The 22831-nt window shown below is 50.9% G+C and overlaps 1 long non-coding RNA gene across 4 annotated transcripts in view; it reads left to right on the forward strand.

Annotated features, from left to right (window-relative positions):
* The window catches only part of LOC108492632, a 43607-nt gene extending 21376 nt beyond the window's left edge, over window positions 1-22231 (forward strand). For all 4 annotated transcript variants that reach the window (XR_001873179.1, XR_001873176.1, XR_001873178.1 and 1 more), the window contains one exon: window positions 21601-22231. This is a non-coding gene — a long non-coding RNA (uncharacterized LOC108492632). The remainder of the gene's footprint in view (window positions 1-21600) is intronic.
* The last annotated feature ends 600 nt before the right edge of the window (window positions 22232-22831 follow it).

Consider the following 22831-nt stretch of genomic DNA (forward strand, 5'->3'; position numbering starts at 1 on the left):
TGATGGCTACGGACACAGGAGTCCCGAGATGGTTCACCATGCGATAGTACAGTTTCATTGTGGGGGATGAAGGCTCCCCCTTTCAAATTTGCACAGACATCAAAAGAATCTGGAAGGTTCAAACAGATCACAACGTAATCAAAATGCCAAGCCACCGTCTGCTTCTGCCTTTGGGTTGACAAGCAGGATTAGCACCCAAGGGAAGCAGGGTGTAATAGTGTTTCACGGGCACTGTGAACAGCCCAGAAGTGTGCGGAGTACAGAAAGGTTAGCCGAAGGGCAGGTCTAGCTACAGACGTACAGTTGGGGGGTGGATTTTAAAGCAAGGAGCTGTACATGTACAACCTCTGTGGATATTTACTTTAGCAGAAGGCAGGACTCTCCTGTATACCAGTTATGTCACTCTGGAAGGAGTTTAAACTGGAGAAAGCCAGCTTGAGAGTGGAGATATGAACCAGTGTGGCGAGGAGCAGCAGCAGTTGACCTATAGTGCTGTCATTATAATGGTGTGGTTTGCCATGTAGACATCCCCGGAGCAGAGCAGCTAGCCTGCCATCCCTTATGTTTCACTGTCTAACTGAGATGTATAACACGGCCCTGCCTGTGTGCAGTTGCAATCACCGGGTGGTTCTCTGCAGAGAACTGGAGCAGGTGCCGAATTTTCAACCTGCGTCATGTGCCTATCACACTATGTGAAATAGCCCCGTCATGGCTAAAGACATGTGAAACACTTCCCAAATACTGCTTTAATGTCAGTCATTGCTGGTCCTGTCCTGAAGACAGCCTGAGATCAGGGATATGAGGGTTCCTTGGTTGGTATTTGGTGTTGCTCATTTGGAGAACTCAGCAATGCAAAGCTCCTATGGAATGGGAAATGTAGCTGTGGCTTTGTCTGTGCTCTCTGTTAACTGTGCGTTCTCCTTTTATAACTGACCTTGTTTTAAATTTGTGTTACATTAAGGTTTAGGAAGCTCACTTCTTCTTTAATGGTATCTCTGCAGTTTTGCTTTAGGATTTATTTTGTTTTGGCCAGGAAAAAGGCAGAATTTGCTCATAACTCACTCTCAGAATGCTGGACAGGTGACATCTTGCCTTGTAGCTCTCAGACTGCTGCATCTGTCCAGGCCTTTTCTTCCAGGGCCAGTCCAGTGCCCAGGACTCACAGGACAGATTGAGGCAGGGAGCTGTGCCCTGACAATGGCTGCCCGTGTGGTGATAACGCCATTCCTGTCCAAGGGGAAGGCCACGGAAAGGGCACAGCCGCCTCCATGGCCATGAGCAGGGCGCAAGCAATATGTGCTGCCTGGTGAAGGAGAAGCGTGTCAAGACTGTTCCAGGCAGGAGGTCTGGGGAAGAAGCTGAGGGAGCGCTGCATGCCCAGCGCCTTGGCACATGAGCGGGGCCCAGGCTAAGATGGCCGCTCGCCAGCACACTCTGGCCCACCATGGCAACTCCCTCTCTCCAGGGGCCCCCGTTTCCCGGCTGCCGCTGCTCCCGGGTGCCCACCGCCTCAGGGCTGGCGGAAGGGAGCCCGCCGGGACAGGCCAGCTGCGGGCCTGAGGCAGTGTGGGCCCTGGCGGCCATTTTGCGGGAGGCGAGCGCCGCCTGTAAGATGGCCGCATGGGCATGAGGTGGGGTGCAGCGCTGCCTTGTCCTCGCCACGCTGCCTCCCTCACGCCGTCCCCTCCTTATCTTGCTAATTACCGATGAAGGCAGAACAATAACGGGAGCTGGCATGCCCCAGTTCTTTCTCTGCCACCTCCTTCCTCGGGCGGAAAATCTGCGTGCACACCTCCCCCCCCGCCTGCCAGCCCCTCTGTGATATTAACTGAATTAACATACTTCCTAATTTGCCCTGTGTTTTCCCTGTGCTGGCTCCCAGCCGCCTCGTCATGGCTTCTCCAACTGGTGGGGAAGAAGCGAGCACGTTCATCCCCTCCGCTTGTTTGGTTATATGCGAAAAATCCTTAATGACATCTAAAAGGGGTGGTGGGACAATAGCTCACACGGGGTTTGGCAGGAGACGTGCGATATTTACCCTGCCAGACCATCCTCGCTGCCGCTTTGCCGAGGGATTACGACGGCCGCCGTCCCCGCGTTCCTCCATTTATTTATTTTGCCGGTGGCGGGGGGGACGCGTTGGCACGCGGCTGCTTTGTGCGCCTTGCTTCACCTATGAAAAGGACACATTAAGGTGTTGCCATAAACCCCCGGATGACAAAGAAAGCGCCTTTCTCTTCGGCTCGTAGGCAACAATGACAGAAGCCTTTAAAACCATGATTTCCCCCCCCCAACAATTGCAGAAGGCTTCCCCCTAAAAGGAACTTAAATACATATCATTAATTCTAAAGCGCTGAGCTCCTGCTAACTGTGCCATGCTTTTTGTTTCTGATAGTATTTGTCCGTTGCAGAGAGCAAGCCAAGGATGCAGAGCCTCTCCCACTCTCCTCCCTTTGTTTAAGTGACAAAATGTTTCTATGTTCTTGTTTAGAAAATAAACCTTTGTGGGTTTTTCAGCTTTTAGTTTTATTTTTTTTCCATTTATCCTGGTGTGAAATCCAAACTCCCCTTCTTCCCATATCTTGGGAATCCATGTTCCTCATGATCAATTTTCCCTCCTTTATCTAAAAATACAACATTATTTTATAGCATTACTCTGAAAACGCAGCAGTAATATTTTGAATTTGAGTATTTGGAGCTTCAGGATATTGCAATATTTTTTTTTACAAGCGATGAATGAAATGCAATGATTTAAGTGTGTAATGCACAATACAGATGCCATGCATTGTAAATACATTTCAGGGGCATAAAATCCAACACAGAGAGCCAGTGTTCCACAAAAGCCGGGAGTCCAAAAATAACTGTAAAAATGAATTGTCTGTCGGGACGAATCTCTCAGATCCGAGCCCATATTTGCAGGGTTACAATATACAACTGGCTTACTTATTGGCATAAATATCTCATTTTAAAATGCCAATGATAAACTGAAAAAGAGGTGAAGGAGATATTTGACTGATTACTGGATGCCATGGATTCCCTGCGTTTAATTTCATACTTACATGCTATTTACTTATCCCATGTTTATGGGTATGTGCTTTAGCTTCATATAAATCTCTCCTGTCTGCCTGTCTCGCTGCGTTCTTTTCTCTTCTGCCATCCCATCTGCTTCTCATGGTCCTTCTCCTGAAACCACATCACAGGATCTGATGGGGATAATGGGAATCCGCCTCTGGTCTCTATCATAAACATGCCAACGTGGGCTATTGTGTCAGGAGCCGGCGGTCACCAGATGGTGCTTGGTTGCCCAGGGTCTGTGTCGCTGGGTTTGGTCTCTTGATAAACCAACAGCTTCTTTAGCATTGTGTTTTCCCCCAAGATCTACCTACCCTGCCTGAGGAAGTTGTAAGGGCCTTGGGTAATGCACCCCAAAGGATGAAATCTTTCTGGGTGCGTTGAGCGCTTTGCAGCCTCAGCCACGCAGCTGTGAGCTGCCCTTGCAGAGCTGAGGTTTGTTAATCCTATGCTCAGCTGCATTCACCCTGTCTGCATTCCTGGGAAGGAAAACAAGTGTGGTAGTTAGGACTGAATGCTGTCTCCATGTGAAAAGTGGTCCATGTCAAGTTGAGCAGACATCTTGCTATCTTTATGTATTGGTCTTGGGAAGACAGGGCAGGGATATCTCTGTGGTGCAGACAAAATCAAGCCATCTCCTCTTGCCTAGGCTCCCAGACAACCCTTGAGTGTCTGCAAAAGGACTGGCTTGTGCACGTATCATTGAGAGATGGAGATGTTACAGACAGGGACTGAGGTATGGGGCTTTTCCTTGTGAAAAAATGTCCTCCAGCTAGGAGAGACCCAGGGACAAATCCTACTCTTCATTCAGTGCCTGTATGTCTTCAGGAGGTCCTGGACATTGTTGTGCATGTGAGCTGCAGAGGGAGGATTAATGCAGAAATAAAGATTGAAGATAAAAACAGTGAGAGCGATGGCTTTTCCCGAATGCAGACAGATGGAGAGAGCCTGGCATAATTACATTTAGCGAAGGGCCGCCATGAATGAAACCAATTAAAGGAGAAGCAATGCTCGTATGAGAGAGCGAGGGAGAGAGGAAAGCAACCACCTCTTCTTGGGCATCCACCTTCCATGGGGGGTGAGTCCTGTGCAGTCCCCAAGTCATGGGTGAGCTTGTGCATGCACCTGCCTCCTGGCTTAGGGGGACTTTGCTTATCTACCAGGGCGAAAAAAGAAGGAAATAGGAAGCATCGGGTGCTGGCAGGGCCAGCGCGGAGCTGGCTTGCAGCCAGCCCCAGCCTCGCCATCTCCATTGTCTCATGGATTTAATGCATGCCTAGAAATCCAGTATTTAGGATTCAGGTTACCGTTGTAAAGCAGGAAGGTCGTGATCAGCGCTGCTTGGCATGGATTCCTCCGGCAGCTCTTTTGCCTGTGTGCCCCATGTTGGGATGGTGTTGGCAGAAGGCCTGGGGCTCGGAGGCTGCAAGGAGCACGTCTTTTCTGTCTCTGGCATGGTGTGCACCTTGCAAGGGATGCTGCTGGCTTTGGGATTTAGGGAGGGCAGCGGGAGGTGTCCAGAAAGCCACACAAAGGAAAGGTTTGAATTTCCTGGGCAGCCAAAGCTGAGCATGTCTTACTGACAAGCTTGGCATAAAATCTAGCAAGGCAGGATCAATGTGTCTCTTCCTTTGGCTCTCACTTGGTGGGAGCTTCACGAGTAGTTGCTGCTGGTGGCCAAGGCTAGGGGAGGCTTTTGGGACTGTTCCTCCTGATTTCATTTGTAGTCCCAGAAATGGCTGTTTTCCAGCTTGCTTTCCTTCTTCTACTATTCTACTCTCAAGGGGGGGTGCCTTTTGGATAGAAGAGCAGCTGTCAAGGCTGGACTGGAATAATTCACAGGGGTTTTAGTACAAAGCTTGGGATTTGGGGTGTCTGTAGCAAACCCACAGCAAGTGTAATCAAGGACTGTTTAAAAGTCTCAGTTCTCACTTAAAAGTAATAGAATTATGCTAACGACAAATGTATTTAGGGACATTGCAAGGAAAACTCTGGAAACAAGTCAAAGACCTTGTAGGGCTTAGGCATTACCAGTCTGAAAAGAAATCCCTCCATATAGTTGGCTTTTTTTGGAATGAGGCTTAACAATTTTGGGGATTGAGACTCAAAACTCAAGGCTGACAGTCCAGGATGCTGCATAACACTGAACAGGGAGTGAAAGAGAGTCTGATCACACTGGGTTGGATAGTGGCTGGCTTGGGTCTCAGGAGAGATCCCAGCCACTGTTGTATGGCCCAGGGCACAGAGAAACTTGGACACAGAGGTCTGTGGTCTGGAAGGTAATAACTGATGTTGTTGGTCCCTGGCACCCTATTCTGTAAGAGACCGAGTGAGGGATGTACATCTGTGTATATGCTTCTGGAGGCAGTGGGGACAAAGCTGTGCAGACGCTGCTGTGCCTGTGGACATGTGTGGCTCTGTCTCATTCTGGGAACAGCTTGAAAAACAGTATTTGACTTCCACACAGCCAGTACTCAGAATAAAAATGCCTTTTAAAATTTATTTGGTCCTTGCTTTAACTGAGAGGTCACGTACTGTGTGCAGCACTGTGGAAGACTGCTTAAGAGCCAGAGGAGGAGATGCTGTCTCTGTGGTGTCCTCATGGGACCGTGCAGGATCTCCCTAGGCTGCAGCAGACATGTCCCACGTTGCCACTTGCACCAGTGTCTCAAGGGAATGTGCTCCTTCAGTCCATTTGTGATACATTTCATAGGCATTGCCCTGGTCCCAGTAGCCGCTTGTCTGAATGTGCTATTACCAGTGTGAGTTTAAATATGTCTTATACAGAAGTACTGGAGTTCTTTGAAATGAAGGGAAAACTGCATGCGTGAGTCTGGACTTGTACAAGCATTTCAAGCAGTTGTGGTCCTGCACCGTCCCCAGGCTGGGCTTCCTCATGGCCTGGTACTGAGAAGCAGAGTAGAAATGGAAGGCTCATGAGTGGGTGTGAGCCTGGGACCCATCTGACTCATTTTGCTTGACATCAGGTGGATGGGTGATGTGTCAGAGCAAGCTGAGAGCTTGGGGAGGAAATAAATAGTTCACGTAGATAAGTGCTGGCTGGGGAGCCCATCAGGGGCCTGTTCCCTTGCAAAGGGAAGATCTTTCCTACAGCTCATTGCATTTCTGTAGGCTCTGACTGACTTCTACCTCCTTGCCTCCTTCCCATCCCCAAATGCCAGAGGTTAAAGGAGTGCCTGCTATTGCTGCAAGTGCTTGAGGATGTGGTAGGAAATGGCTGGTCTTTGCTACCTAATCAGCAGTATGACTGAGTGCTGAGAAACAAAGGCTCTGGTTTCTACATTCTCTTCATCCTTCTTCCGTTCCTTCCTAAGCCCTAGAAGAAGCTGCTCTACTGATACCACAGGGTGTTTCCATAGATTCCTCTGAGGGTGTATGGATGTGGAGGGAACTGCCTTGCTGTGTGCACTGGGATGAGGATGGTGATGAAGTGCTTTATTCCAGCCTTGGATCAAGCACTCCTAGGGGAGGCATGACTGGAGGAACATCTCCTCTGCTCAGGCTATTCCCAGTTGCAGCTGTCTTGAAGCCCTGCAAAGTGCCCTTGTGCCTCCTTTGGGGAAGAGCTGCCTGTGTTGACCCATTTGAACATGGAGCAAGCAGAAACAGCCACAGATGCCTGCTGTAAGCTTTGTTTGCTCCATGCTCCAAAGGCAGCACCTGACCGCCAGGGTCAGCCTGGGATTGCTGGCACCAGTGCTCAGCAGGGCCAATGCACTTGGCTGAGGGGCTGGGAGCTGCAACAACTCTGCCGAGTTGCAGCAGGAGGGATTCTCTGCATCGTGGGGAACGTTCACATTTGTGTCCTCTGATCAGACCCACTCAGTTAGAGTCATAGTGGCAGACAGGGACACAGGGTGTTTGAACTGCATGCTGTGCTCCTGAGGGACTTGCTTTATGGCTGTGCAGAATTAGTCTGTGTTTTCTAGGCCACCTTTGAAAATGGCTGAAAATTTGCTTTCCATAGCCTAAAAACCGTGCATCTGTGTTTGACTCCTTAAATGAAAGGCAGGGACTAGAAATCTCCTGTGACTCGAGACCCCAGACAAGCTATGAATGGCTCAGTTAGGGTGGAAATGGGCTTTGCAATTTGCTTTGAACACAGTGAAGTTTTGCTGCTGTTGTTCCCCCAGTTTGGGCACAAGAGCCATGTTGAGAAGCATCCCAGCTCCTCTCTGCTGCCCCAAGTTGCTAGGGCAGAAACATGTCCTTTGGCAGGGCTGTCTGGTTTGGGAAGGACTGGACTGCACTGTGCTGTGCCTTCGTGGCTGTGCTTGGAAAGGGTGTGTGGGCACAAGGTGATCAAGCCCAGAGAGAAGGGACGTCTCTGGTGACGACCACTCATGTTGCCATGCAGCCCTGAGGAGCGGGAGGCTGCGTGTCAGCCCGATGGAAGCTCTCTGCAGGTCCTCCTGCCCGAGGAGCTGGCAGTGACACATTTCTGACACAAACTGAGAGGAGATGCCGGCGTGAGATCCCGGTCATGTCATCTGGGATCAGGTACCAAACCCAGCCATGTCTGCAAGCAGTGAAGGAAGCAGCTGCCCCAAGCGATGGTGAACATGATCCAGAGCTAATCCCGAGGTGTCTGCTCCCTGTGTGTGCCTGTGGCGAGGTGCTATCCTCGAGGTCTCCCAGCCCCACACCGTGACTGCTCTCAGGGCTCTGGTTCTCTGTATAGGGATGCTGTGGATGCCAGAAGGATGCTGTGGATGCCAGAGGGATGCCGGCTGAGGATGTGACGGGTTCGCACTGGGCTCGCATTAGATGACGGGTGCTGGCTCCACAGGGTGCAGGCACAAACATCTCAGGGGGATTTGCTTTCCTGCAGAGCCTGCTGCTCTCACAGGAAGATGGAAGAATTCTGGTCCTAAAGGGATGAATGCTGCCTGCACTTTGAAGGCAGACATCCCAGGAACCATAGGGAAAAAAAGACACCTACTGATTTTTTTTTTCTTTTTTTTTATTTCTCCCTGTTTCTGTCTACCTATCAGCCTGTCAGCCAGCTAGATGCTAATCCACAGCAGCAGCAGCACAAATAAAGCTAGACTAGAGGGATGCTAATTTATGCCTGGATTTCATGCTTTGTTTTACTTCTCCACTTTATTGGACAGAGTAGGCTTTGTGAGTGACGTAAAATGTTGCGTGTGCTCTCCCCATGGCAGGTTACTGCACATGCAGCAGGAGAAGTTCATTTCTCTGTAGCCCCTGCAGCCTTGCACATGCCTTTCTCTGCCTCCCCTGAGTCATTTGGGGGGGATTGTTCCTGATAAACCTCCATCAGATAAGGACTCGCTCTAAGTTTTGTTGCCCTGTATGTGAAACCCAGGGATGTGTTTTCAGTCTCATTGTGTCTTTTCTGATGGTGCCAGCATTTATGCATCTAAACTGTAATTTTTTACGCTCTTGCTGGGTAACCAGACTACAGCCTCTGCAATTTGCATGAATAAATGTCATGTAAAATCATCCGTTCATGGGTAGTGGCCAGCTGAAAAGTTATGTTGGGAGGCAATCTGTTCTGAGTGATCTGTTTAATGAGATATTGAGATTTACACCTCTCAATGTCTGAGGGGAAAAGCATGTATAGATTTAAGGTCACAGCCCTGAGGTGACCTTACCTGTGTGGTGCAAGTAGGTGAGGAGTTTTATTACTTGTTGCTTATGAAACTCAGATTGTTAAACAGTTTCATAATCTCTGGTGAGCAAAAGCCTTTGAAATGGACTGTCTTAGAATAAAGGAACATTTAAAGAATTGTCAAATAGGTTTTAATAACAGAGGGTCTTGCAGGGTTTCTTGCAAGGGTCTTGTATGGGATCCACACAAGGACTGTAAGGATATGGGAAAGGAAGGATCAGCTGTCAGAGGCAGGGAATGGATGTGTTGAAGGATTGATGAGGTCTTCAGCTCTTATTAGAGGCAAAGGGGAAGAGATGCCCACATACCTTTGAGTTTTTGTGCTTACCAGGCTGGTACTGACTCTTCCCTGCAGCCAAAGCTCCATGAGCAGAGCAGCAAATCACTGGTGAAGGAGAGAACAGCCAAGACGGAGCTAAAGGGGGCTTTGAAATGGCCACATTGGCAGGGATCTATGAATTCCTTTACTTCTTCAATCAATTTTTTCACAACTCCTGCTGACCCCTGCAGAGCAAGTTGGGGGGATGAGCCCGTAGGTGCGTCTTGTACTGAGGTCTGTCCTCGGCTTCACCAAGTTAAATCCTAAGTGATGATTTAATTGCGTTCAGTAAAAGCTGCCCAAATTTACAGCATGGAAATGAGAGCAGAATCGCAAGTGTCCTTGTTTCCCTTTACCGTCAAATAGCTTTTCTCAGCCTTGACTCCTGCAAGCTGATCTCTGTAGGGTTTTATTTCATTCGCTGTCTTCATTGCCCTATTAAAACAACAGCTCTGTCCCCGAGTCCCTGCATGTCACTGTGTGTCGAGTGCTTATCCCTGTGTATTGGGGCACAGGAATGTGGCAATAAAACCGCTCACAACCACTTGTTTGGATAAAAAGCACAGATTTGCTTACTTGGCAGTAGTTTACCTTTTTAAAAGCAGAAATGTTTGCACAGGTGACTTGTTTTGTTGCAGCGGTTGTGGGAAAGAAATGTTTTGCCTCGTGCATGTTCTCGAGTTTCTGTGTGACATTTTTCCCTGCCTTGTTTATAGCAATGTCCAGGAATCTCTTAGCTTTCCTCTTATGGAAAGCAAACAAAGGTCTAGGGGGTGGATCTGGCTGCAGGAGCAATGTCGGAGGAGCCGGGCTAGCTCTGCCCACCGCAGCAGGGCTCATGTGGGTTTGCATCACAGCTTTTCTCTTCTCTGACTAAGCTGATGGACAGGAATAGTTTTGTACTCCTAAGGTGCATCTGTTTGTGTAGGAGGATGTGGGATTGTGGCATTTGTCTTTGCAGCTTTCTCTGGGCTCCTCAATCAGGCTATCTTTGGGCTGATATCTGCTCAGATGGGGGGGAACCTCTCGGCAGCATCACATCTTGCATGGCGCAGGTCCTCACGTGCAAACGCCGCAGGTTTACAGAGGTATCTGGCTTTGTGCGGGTCTCAGAGCCAGCCTCTTTGAGGTCTCTTTGTTTTGTCTCCCTCTGGGTATCTTGTGCGGATGCATTTGCATATATGGAAAACGTTGTCATCATCTTCTCCCCCTCCCCAGCTCTCGTTCCCTTTGCCCTGCTGGCTCATGGGCATTTCCAGCTGAACAGATCTGCCAAGGCCAGCCAAGCGCGGTGGGCTGGGGGCTCACATTCCCCGTCTGTACCTTCGCAATTTCCTTCCCCAGGCGTGGCTGGGGGGTGGTCAGGGCATTGGGGCATTTTTTTCCTGGTTTTTTTTTCTCCTAGTATTTAATAACTCGCAATAGGCAGACGGTGGGGTCCTGAAGGTAGTTTGGTTCAACCCCTGAGCCCCCAGCCCCGACACCCTGCTGCTCCCTCCCTTTCTTCTCACACTGTATCATGTCTGGCAGCAGCACCAAAGAGAGCAGTCCAAACCATGCAGTGAGGTTGCTCGCTTGCTCTAAATCCATGAGGCCAGGTTTATACACTTTTTGTTCCTGCCTGGAAAGCCTTGGAGTGGTTATACCAATAAATCCCTTGCTCCTCCATGAAGATGTCCTTCCCAGGACATTTTAAGTCCCTAATCCTCTCCAAGACATCTCTGGCTCTATCTTCTCTTCTCTAACCTGTACTTGCCCCCCTGCTGCCAAAGGCTTGAATGCCCTGAGGCTTCATCCCTAGAGTCTGCCATCTCTCCGTGCACCTCTGTGCAGCCCTGCTCCTGCTCCCGCTCCACTGTCCTGACTTCCCGCTGCCCGCCACGCACTGGGGACAAGCTGGGCCATTGGAGCGGCCAGGGGCGGAAGAAGGGGGTGGAGGAGAGACGGGGCAGCTGCGAGGCTTGTGTTAGTAAACACTTCCTTGGGTTCACATTTTAATTCCTTACCCCCCTTCCACATCTTCTCCCCCATCCTTTCCCTTTTCTATATGCTCACACAATGAGACCATTGTCAAGGGGTGATTTGAATGAGGGGTCTCCGGGCATGTTCCCAGCATTGTCAAACAGAGTGGGAAAAAAACCACAACTCCAGCCTAGCCAGGAGGACCAGACCAGACTGAGACAGATGCCTAAATTAGTGACAAAGCCTTTTGAATGTCCCCCCTAGACAAGGGTTGCCTTGTGCATGCGTGCGTGTGTGTGTGCATGCTCGTGGGTGTGTATTTGTGGCTGGGTGGCAGCTTGCATGTCTCCCCATGTTAATTAGTTTTGCATGCATGTCTGATAAGGTGCCAATGAATATATTTGTACTCCTTCCATTGGCGAAAGCTGTCTCAGCGGTGGGGGAGATGCAGGGTGGTGGGGGTGTGCTCAGTGCAGCCTGGCAGCCCGGGGTAATTGAGCTGTGTGGAGCTGGGAGAAGAAGGGGTGAGGGTTGCATCAGCAGAGCTGGGCTTCCCAGCAATGAGATCTGCTGCTTTCCTTGCAAATCATAGAGAGTTTAAAAGATAACTGAGCCTTTTTTTGGTTCACTAGCTCTTTCTCTTCATCCTGCCTGATTGTCTGGCTGAGGGTCTGTAGGCTCTTTCTTCTCCTCTGCCCTGGGTGTCTGTCTCTCAAGTCCCTTAAAAGGTGTTTATTTCCAGTGGATTTATATCCATCTTTGTATACACACATACACATGCGATCACTCACACAAAGCCACAGCAACAAAACCCTTGCCTGCTTCTCCAGAAAGGGAGTCAAATCTGCTACCAGTTACAAAATATGGGAGGGAAGTGAAGCGTGTGGGTGCCAGGGGTGGAGCAGTGGAAACAGGCAAATGGAAATGCAGAACAGGAGTTGGAGAGACAGAGATAACGTGTGCTATAAAGGATTTATCAACATTTGCTCAGGATAGAGTTATTAATTACCAATGCAGAGAAAAGTCTTTCTACATCCCCAGCGTATGGACCAGCACATAATGTCATTCCTAGAGTCTGTTATCATCCATCCATCCATCCATCCATCCATCCATCTGCATTCTGTAGGTTCACACAAGAATTCATTGTGTGAGTAGGGATGTAAACACCAGTTCACATCTAATTAATTTCCTTTCTAAATTAATTTTGCATCCTTTCCCTTAAATCAACAAGACTTGAGAGCTCACATACATTTCTTGAGCAGAATGGGAAAAACTCATTAATGAGCCAAGATGTCTTTTCTGTCCGTAGTCCTGTCTGTGTCTGAGCAGCTGCCAGATGCCAAAAGAGGGATGGCCCAAGGCTGCTCTGAAATCGAGGTCATTTTGGGAAGTTTTGTTGGAGCACAACTTGCCTGCTGTGGAGTTTGGTGGCACCCAGTTTCATCTTGGTTCCTGTTTGCTTTGACTTATATTCCATACTTGGGTCCTGGTGCAGTGAAGGGATGGAGAGCAGGGCTGGCCCTGCAGAGAGCCTGGGTGGGAGATAGCATGGTCTGATCAGCAGAGCACAGGGTTGACTCCTTCTGATGGGATGGCTGGGGAGGAGAAGGAAGGTCCTGATGAACAAGGTAAGGTGGCCATTGGCATCAGCAGGGTTCAGGTTGGGAAGGGCTGACACCTCTTCCCCTACTGGCTCTGCAGCTGCACTGGGCTTTCCTCTGCTACTGGGAGAGAAGCTGGGAGGTGACATGGAGACAGTGACAAAGCCACCTGTCTGGAGGAGAGCTGACAAGTCCCCAGCAGGGCAGAGTGAGCTGCAGGAGGAGCAGCTCTGCTTTGTGCTCAGAGAAGTCCAGGAACATTGTCAAGGCCAGGCTACACCTCCCCATTGACCTGCATGGGGCATCTCTGAGGGAGCCCAAAGAGTGCCCCAAAATCCTCACTGCCATTCCAGCAGTAGGTACAGCGGGCAGTTCATCACTAATGTGCAAGAAAAAGGGACTCCCATGAAACACAGGTCTTCAGTTGGAGAACAAAGGCAATTTCATGTGACTTATCAGCGGTGCCTAATTGCGCAGGGTGAATAATGAGCAGCCGGGGAGGCAGCACTGCAGTCCCTCCGTGAGCTGCAGCTGGTGGCCGTGGCTGGAAGCCCCAAGTCAGTGCCGTCAGATCATGGGCATCCTCAGAGAGGTGCAGCCCCAGCACTCTTCCTCTGTGCCCGTCTCAGAGCCATTTGGACTCCTCCATTGCAAAGTAATTGTGTGATGGATGTAAGAGGGGAACATGCTGTTGGAAAAAGTCACTCTGCAGTTGCTCGGACCTTTCATGTACACAGAGGGTAAATGTGTCATCCGTGCCTGACCCAGATGCAAGGTGGCCTTTAATCACAAAGAAGAACCAGGCAAAGGGCTTGCACTTTCCTCCCTGTCTGGTGCCTCATCCCTGAGCTGAGGGACCCCTTTCAGCTGATCTCCCCCCACTCTGCCCTCCTCTCCTGTTTGCACATCCCTGTCTCTCCTTAATTCTGCTCCCAAAGTCTGGTCTGGGCTGTGGGCACTTTGTCAGAGCTCCTCGCCATGTTGATTTGCCAGAGGGGTTTTTTTCCCTTTCCCTGTTGGGATGACTATTCCCACACAAGCAAAGCCTCTTAATGAATCCGTGGCAGCAAAGTAGGTAACGTGCTCGCCCTGCCAAGGCTGCTTGGCACAGCTGGAGTCACGTAATCGGGCTGGGCTGCCAGCCGGGGACAGAGCGGGAAGAGTTAAACTGAGGACAGTGCAGAGACAACTAATCCCCAACAGGAAGAGTAGCAGAGACCTCCCTGTCCTTCATCATCCTCCCCCTCCATTCATGGACTCTTCCTCCCTCTCCACCACATCCTGTTCCTCTCCCACATCCTCCCTTTACTTATTTCTTCTTCCGTCTTTCTCACCCTCCTCTTCTCCATTGCTTTCTCACTCCTCCTCCCTGATTTCCCTCCCACCCCCCCCTCCAGCCTGGTCTTCTCTCACATGCTCCGTCATGTCTCCAGAGCTGGTTTTTGAGTGGGACTGAGGGACAGTGTATTTGGACTGTGGTGGAGGTCACAGCTATATGGGGATTGTTTAAAAGAGATTTGCCCACATCCCAGCCCATGTGACCAGCCTCAGCTGCAGGTCTCTCTTTCTTAATCTGGAGATAAGCGTGATTATCCGAGGAAGGGCTGTTCGGAGCTTTGTAACTGTGACAGGGGAGCTTTCAAGTCGCACTTTGCTGGCAGAGCAGCGTTTAAAGCCGGGGAATCAGATTCCAAGCGTGGCTTTGCATCTCTTTTCTGCTGGGAGCATGGTGCAGGGCTGGCAGTGGGGATGGGAGCTTTATTAGGACTTTGCTTATGATGCGGAAAAGGAGTTAGGGGAGGGAAACGGGGGAAAGAGGGAGGTGAAAAAATCCCAATTTGCCGTTTTCCCCATCAGTGGTGGTGCAGGAGAGGTTGGCACTGATTCAAGGGGACAGGCCAGCCTGAACCCTAGTGTAGAGCAATAAGGTCCATCAACCTGGGGTCTGGCTTATTTTTAGCCTGGAGTCGTGTCTCCTTGTTCTGCGCTACCACGCCTCGCTCTGTTGAATCCCTCACACAAGAGGTCTCTGGGGCCCTGTTTGGAAATGAAATGCTGTTTTAGCAGCTCCCATGGTACAGCTTCCCTGGGAGAGATGGCAGGGCCAGCTTTGCTGCCCGATAAACACATCGTGCCCCAGCACTCAAGGCAGCCAACTCCCTATCCAGGGAAATATTTGCTGGAGGTGGGCCCTTATGGAGCATCTCTGCAGCCAAGGCAGGAGTGTAGGAACATATAGAAACCGTGTAGTTTAATATCATATCAGTGTCTTGTGTTGCTGGAGGCCGAAATATTTAACATCTCCTACAAGTGACACTGTCCCCAAAGATTTCTTCAGCTGGGACAGGCATCAAAATAGGGTTTAGTGGAAATGTTCAGCTCTGGAGCAGGCGCTGGTTTGCTTCTATTTGTAGACTAGAAACTCGGAGCAGAGACTTGTAACAGCGCTTCTTTTGAAGGAGAAAGGAACCTGGATGCATGCCAAGGGCGGGAATCTGGGGCAAGGTTGAATCAGGACGAAGTGCCAGCGCTTTGGACCGTCACTTGGGCAGGACTCATTGTTCTTGCCGTATCCTCCTTGGAAACAGTTCAGCTTCCAGCACAGCAGCTGAAGCCAGCCTGATCCAAAGGACACGCTGAATCCCATCTGCTCCCCCCACAGCACCCATTCTTAGCAGGCGGGAATTTGCAGTGAGAACACCAAACAGCCCCTTTGGCTGGGCTTGTTTGTGGAGGGGCAGTTTCTTGCCTGTGTCAGGATAGTGAGGAAAGAGTATATCGCTCTTCTTCCCCTCCCATGAAGGCACATCTCATTTTTGCATCTTTTTGCCACAGTGGCCAGCCAGCCTTAAAGCAGCCCAGGTCATGTACCTGTGCCTGAGGATTAAAATGTGTCTCTGCAGGGCAGGTAGCTCAGTTTACCTCCAGTGGTTGCAGAAGGGAAGTGGTTGCAAATGCATCATCTTGAGAGCAGGCTCTGAAACATCTCCCACGTTGCCTGCCTGTCTCTGGAGCCCCACACAGCTGCTCTGTGGGTGGAAACTCTTTTTTCCTTGTGCCCCCATGAACTTTATTTTTTGCTATTTTTTTTTTGTATGCTGCTTAGATGAATGCTCTTCAATGCCTAGAGCTTATTCCAGGGCTTTGCTGAGGATCTGGCCTACACATGTAGCCTTACTCCAGGGCATGGCTCTTGAAGAAACTAGATGGACACAGCATCTTTTTAGTCTGGTAACTGTAAGACCAAACAGCCCAAATCCCAACCTGCAGCCGTGTTGCTCAGATAATGCCTGTGCCCCAGTGGAGAACAAGAGCTCCCCTTGAAATCCCACAGCCTTGGATCCGGCAGCGGGAACGTGGGCAGGAACATGTAGGTGTTGGCATGTGCAGGCAGGAACACGTGTATGCCAGGGCAAGCGTGCCCATCTCTGCAGGCACAGTCCCACGCCTGTCTCTGCACCAGCCCATCTCTGTGCACTGGCCCCATGTGAATCTGCCCCATACCTGCCTGAAATGAGGGTTTAGGGGCTTAGAGCGACTGCGAAGGCTGATGGCAAATTTACCAATGGTAAATGAGGGGAAGCACAGTAGATGGGATTAATGGAGAGATCCGTTCGAGATGCAGCAAGAGAAGGTTTCCTGATGCAACAAACAAGGAGCTAAAAAAAGGAGCAATGTGGTAGATATAGGTGTGAGATCAAAGGCTGTGACAGGGCCAAGTCAGAGGAGAGGTTGGATCCAGGAGCAGTTTCTGTTCCTGGGTGTCAGGTGATGCTGAGGAGGGTGAAGGAAAAGCACTGGTTGCTCTGAACAAAAGCAGAGGGGAGATGGGAATGAGATGGAGGGAACAAAGCAGAGGTCACAGAACAACGAGCATCAATCTCAGGGATTTTGGAGGACCAACTGGGTGGCTTTACATGCTGGTTGAAAGATGGGCTGGAGAAGGAGGCTTCCACTGAGTGAGGATGTGCAAGGTGGTCGTGGCCCATGACAGGGAGCCAGCAGAGTTCTGCAAGCTTGAGGCACAGGGTGGCTTTGGGATAAAGAAGCTGTCACAGTGACAGGGTGGGCGGTTTCTGAAAGGTGAACAAGGTTTCCAGGAAGAGAAAAGGAGCTCCACAACTGGATTGGGAAGAGCTGAGTCATTTCTCCAAACACCATGTTTGAGCACAAGCTGGGCAATAACACATGCAAGGGACTGGAATGCCTGCACATCATCTTTAAGCCATACTGGGCCTGCAGCTCACCCTGTGGCACCAGGACTCTGTGGGGTCCAAGGGGAAGGGAAGAGCTCTGGTAACTGCATTCGGATTCTCCTTAGACTCACCCAAGCATCCACTATCACTGCACTGGTGTCTGAGATCCAGGGCCTATTTGGGTCCTTGCTATCATTGCTGTTGGTCAGGGCTGTTTCTTACAATGCCCTGGCACCTCGGTGTGCTAATCCAGTTTTTGTGATTGATGAAAAGCAAAAATCTTGACCAAAAAACATGTTTGCTTGCAACCTCATTGCCATAGTAACAGAGGTCCTGAGGACACCTCTGAAGTAGGTCACCATGGACCCCGTTTTGCTGCATCTCCCAGCATGGCATGGCTCCAGAAGCAGGGTGCACCCACCACAGTCCAGCCAGGCATCGCCCTGGCACAGGGTGTGCCAAATCTGCTCAGGAAAGGCCAGGCTGGAAAACTGCCCTCCGGTGACAGCACCTAAGGGTGCCAACGGCTGTCCTGACCTGATCACGGGAAACTTCTGTCCCTCCTGCTGCCCCCATGCCAGCTTATGGTGTCCCCCAAGTCAGGGCTCCCTTCCATCCTCCCCTCTCCCCATCCCCCACCTCCTCGCTGCCTCCCTCCCCCCTTTCCCCCAGCGCCTCTCCTCCTGCTTTGCATAATTTTCCATTTTCAGTGTCCCCTTTTCTTTTTCTCCTCTCCATATGGTGCGTCCCCCTCTCTGCCTGGCGCTGGAGCCATCCTTAACAAGCTCGGCAAAGCCCTCTCTCTCAGGGGCTGCACATGAAAGATGCTCTGTAAAAATAGAGGCTGGGACAGAGCTCCCCCTTTTTTCCCCCTTGATTTATATGGGGCTGGGATGTGGGAACGTTTCTGAGTCGCATTTTAGAGCCACCGGGTGCTCGTGCCTGTTCTCTCCGGCCATTCAGTGCAGACCCTAAAGGCCAGCTTGTCCCCAGCCTTTGATCTGCAATGCAGAAAGAGTGGCTGGGGCAAGTTTGTGCCTCTCATCCAGCCCCTGCACTCATTTTGGCTGGCAGGGAGAGATGCCCTGTCCTGCCACACCAGGGAGAGGCCATGCCCTTTCCTCTCAGTGTCCGGTGGTCTTTTCCAGCTGGCTATTTTGGCTCCCTCCTACATCCCTGGCACCATGAGGACCTTTGGTCTCACCAGGTCTCAGCAGGCTGGGTCATGGTGAAGCAGCGGGTCATGGGATTTGTGATACACAGCGACTCTGCACATCTAACCCACCACTGCCCCTCTCCAGCTCCACCATGGATAATTGCCAGTGAGCACCCAGGGATGAGTGGAGGGTACTGGGGCTGAGCAAAGGGTACTGGGGCTGGTGATGCCTGCCCAGCATTTGATGGGTTAAGCTGGTCTCAAGCTAATTTCTCCCAGCGGCTCCCCTCCTCCTCCTCGTACTTCTGTATGCAGCAGGCAGGGCCTCAGCGCAGGTTCCTGCACTGAGCTGTTGCCAGGGGAGTAGTTAGGCGAGTCTGAGCTATGTGGGGAAAAGGCCCGGGCTGTCAAAGTGTCTGAGATGAACCATAGCCCAGTCCCCCTGCAGCTGGGCCCAAGCATGCATCAGCCCTTGTTTGGAGCCTGGGAATGGCAAAGCCCAGGGAGGTTCAAGGGCAAACTTGCTATTCATTAGTCAGGGGTCCTTGACGTTCCCACTCTCTGTCTCCCTTCTTCTTCTTCTTCTCTTTTCTGTCCCTCTTTTGACAGATTCCTGGGTGCTTTTGGGGAAAACTCCCCTCCTCCTCCTCGCCCCAGCAAAAGCCCTCCACATAAACTTCCCCAGCAGACAAGGCAGGAGGACAATAACGTCAGGGCCACGATGCAAACGAGAACCAGCGGAGCAGCCACGTCCCCCGGGTGTCCTTTCTCCCTGGTCCTTCCTGCGCTGCCGCGGGAGAGCCGACGCATTCATTTCACTCATCTTGCCCATCGCCGATGTTTTATTATCTTGATGCTTGCAGGAAATTGTAACTTGAGATAAGGAAAATGTCAGCCGCCTTCTCCTCTCTCCTGTAGCCCAAAGCGCCGGGAAGTTCCTCCGTAGGAAATGTAAATGCTTGCCCAGGTGCAGAGGATGAGCACGAGATGGAGGGAGCCTCGAGAGGCCGTGCGAGCATCTCCGCCAGGAGATAAAACTCGCAGCGTAGGCGTAACACGGAGCCTCCCTCCCACCCCCGCTGAACAGAATATTTCATAGCTCTTAGAAGCCGAAGCTCCCTTGTAATTATCCAAAGTAAACAGCACGTGTTATTAGTTTAAAATGATTTTTTTTTCCCCCTCCCCGGGCCCCTGGAGCAGAATGGAGGTGTAATTGTGCTAAGGAGTTAGCAGGGGAGAGCACAGCTTTTGGTCACATTCAAGTTGGAGGGCTTGAGCCAGGGAGGCTGGTATGAAAGGCTGGTATTTGCATAAGCAGCGTGCATCCCTACAAAAAAAGAAAGATATCAGGGGCTTGCAAAATTCAATCAAGGCTGGGAGGGAAGAAAAAAAAAAGGGGGGAGGGGTGGAAGGGAAGGGGGAAAAAAATTGACAGTGAAAAAGGTTTTTCTAAGTAACACCCTGGCGAGATTAAATTGTCCAGAAAGTTTCTCCGTGTGAGCCGGTGAAGCGGAGGCTGGGCTGAGGGCAGGGGAGGAGCGGGGTCCCTCCTTCCTGGCCTCAATAGGGGATAGGAATCTGATTAGGCGGAGTGTTCTGCATCCATTTACCATTATTTGAGGGTTGGTTTTTTTTCCCCTTCCCACCGCCCAGAATTGCTGTGGCGGGGCAGTTTGTCAGCTTATAAACCTCAGTGCTGGCTTTGTAGGGACACAAGGAGGCATAGGAGCAAGTCTTGGAGCAGAGGCTGAGCTGTAATTTCAAGTATTTATGCATTGTTTTTTTTAAAAACAGTGATAATAATTCCACATGCTAGTTTGTGGGATGTTTTCCCTGCACAGGGCATTGGAGAGGGAAGGCAACCTTGGGCTGGGATAGGGTCCTGATGGAGTCCTATCTTTGCAGACACCCACAGTGCTAGGCTGAACTCTGACTGTAGAGAAAGTGCATGCAGGAGATTTAGGCTTTCCTAAAGCTTATGTCAAATAAGTTGGGTCAGACCATCCCCTCCTTCCCTCAGTTACTGAGTGCCTGCAACTGCTGCAAACTGAAGCTGCAAATGCACCAGGCCAGGCAGAGGGTAATTTCCAGGGCAGGTTGATGTCTGGTACCAAGGAGCAGGTTCTCTATCTGCACCATAGAGGAGCTTCTCTGTAGGCCACAGCAAGCTCACCCTGTGCCTGCAGAAGGCAGAGGGCTTTACCTGCCAGGTAAAGGCTTTTCGCTGGTGAGCACAAGGGTTCAGCCTCCTCCTCCTCCTCTCCTGGGCTTGCAGAAGCACCCACCACCATTCGGATCTCGTCTGCCCTGACCTCAGCATCCTTACCAGCCTTGGGGGGACATTGGGGATGACTCCTGATCTCACATAGGACAAAGAAGTGCTGAGCCTTGGCTTCCTGCAGCCTGGGTCTCCCTACACACATGCCAGCATGGGCTCCATCCTCTCAGCACCCTATTTCTGCAGAGACAGTCTTTGGTCCTTCCCCAAACACATGCACATGGGGTGGCTTTGGCCTCTCGCTCTCTTAAGTTTTAGGATTGCTTCAAAGTTGTGAAAAGGAAGGGATTTTCCTTGGATTTCCATCAAGTGCTTTATGAATATTGCAATAAAGGGGTTACAGAAGATCTATTTTTAAGAGAGAGAAAAAATACCCATGAAAATTGCAGCCTGGACCCCAGAGTGTAGAGTATTTGCACAGTTCAAAGAGTTACGGTGGTTCAACCAGTCACAGCCCGGGAATGTCGTGGTGCGACCTACAGCAGATCACATGCTGGCTACTCCCAGGGCGGCTCATTAGAGAGCCACACAGAAGATTTATCTCTTAAAATGGGCTTGCAAATATTTTATAAAATTTGCAATATTTTATAAAATTACAATTTGGTGCAATAGAAAGAATAAATTAGCCAGCTGATGGTTCCTTTTGCACTCTGGATCCAAGTGTACTCAAGGATTAGTTATATTACTCTTTACCCCTTCCAACATAACAGTTTATAGGCAAAGCAAAGGGAAGACAGCAAAGGCATGTGACTAGTTTAGGGGCTAGGGAATATACTCTCGACATGGATAAAGTGTAAAGGAAATAGAGAAAAAAATCAGGAAAAAGGGAGGAGAACGTGCTGCAAGGTGCAAGGTGTGTGGGGCAAAGCACGGGAGGTACAAGGAAAGCTGAGAAGGGGACTTCTGCTGAGTGTCACAGCTTCGGCTCCAGCTCGGTGTCTTGGTATCACTTTCTCCAGCCAGGCAAGGGCGCTGAGGGCAGGGAAAGTTAACACGAAGATTAAAACATCAGAGGGCTGTGCCTTTAGTGGCTCTGACATGCAGAGTAATCCCATGCCCCAAAGCCTAGGGAGGAAGGACAAGCGGTGAGCCCTCCCCTGGCTGGCGGTGTGCGGGGCAGGCAGAGGTAAGGGGTTGAGGCGGGCACAGGGTAAGCTCGGTGTCTTGAGGACCGTGGTTTTCCCGGTTGGGAAGGGGGAAAGGTGGTCCAGAGCTGTGAGAAATGTGTGGTGAGGAGGGAAAGAGGATTGGAGTTTCGCTCCATCAGTGAGACAAGTTGGTCTGTTCTCAACTGAGTGCTGCTGCACCATTTCCCTGACAGAGATCATAACCACTCCATTTTTTTTTCTTTCCTTCCTAGATCCCAGCAAGTGGAGAAGGGATTTTTCAAGCCCGTGAGTTCCTTTGAGTTGTTGGCTACCGCCTGCCCAGACTTGCCACCTGACTTCTCCGAGTTTCTCCAGGAGGGTCCCAACTGCTTCTGCATTGGCCCCAGAGAGGAGGCAGCTTTGATTCATGAGCACAGCGGGTTTCTGCATCACTTCGAATCACGCCGGTCCACCCATGGGGAGGGAGCCAGGGCAACACAAGGGATCATCCCACATCACTCCTGTATGTTGCCTTCAGTGCCCTCAATACCCCTGAGCAGGACCAAAGCGCTTAGACAGAGAGACCCAAGCCAGTCACTGTAACAACTGGTGAAATATCGGGTGTGCGAAGGTTGGAAGGAGCTTTTCGCTCCCAGCTTTGCTTATGGAGCAGAGCTTGGCCCTTGCTGCTCTTGATCCCTGGGTCTGTGGAGCTGTGGGAGCACAGCCTTCCCAAAGGTGCTGTGCTTGTGGCCCAGAGGACCGTGAGCCTGTCCAGGCCAGACAGCCCTGCTGCTGTTGTGCTGCACCCTCTCTGTTCCTGTAAGAGAAACGTACTGCCTGTAATTATCTCCCATTCAAATCCCACCCCCCCAAGCACTGTTGAAAATAAACTCTCCCTTTTGCAAAAAGTGAGCCGTGTGATTTGGTGCAATCTCAAGATGGAGGAGGCAATGGGCACAAAATAAACCCAGGCAAATCAACAGGGAAGTGGGAGCAGCCAGGAGCCAAGCGGCCGGGCTGCGCCGTGCCCCGCATCAGGCACATTTCCCTGAAAGCCTGAGCGAATCCCTCGCTGCTCAATGATCTTTATTTGGTCTGAACCCCGTCTGGGAAGTAACCGCTAAACCCAATGCAAACAGACCCCCGTGAAAGAATATAATGAATATGTCTCTCAAATGATTTGGAGCCCTTCTGCCTGCAGAGCAGGGTTCCCCATTGTGCCCCGCTCCCGGCGTGCTCGGGGCAGGCTGCGCGAGGTGGCCGCTTTCCCAGCTGAAATCCGAAAAAAGCAAACAATGGGTCAAGGCCGGCATTGTGCAAGCCCAGGCAGGCAGAAGGAGCGCAGCCCGGCATGGCCAAGTTCAAGGCTGGGCAGGGGGCCGGGCGCGCGGGGATGCTAATGGGGGCTGCGCGGGGGCCGTGGAGCAGGGGGGTCAGGGGCTCTGCGTGCCGTTATCCTGTGCAGCCACGAGCACCCAAAAACCACTTCACACAGAGGCA

This window comes from Lepidothrix coronata, unplaced genomic scaffold (assembly GCF_001604755.1).
Source record: "Lepidothrix coronata isolate B3197 unplaced genomic scaffold, Lepidothrix_coronata-1.0 Scaffold11, whole genome shotgun sequence".
NCBI classification, from domain to species: Eukaryota; Metazoa; Chordata; class Aves; order Passeriformes; family Pipridae; genus Lepidothrix; species Lepidothrix coronata.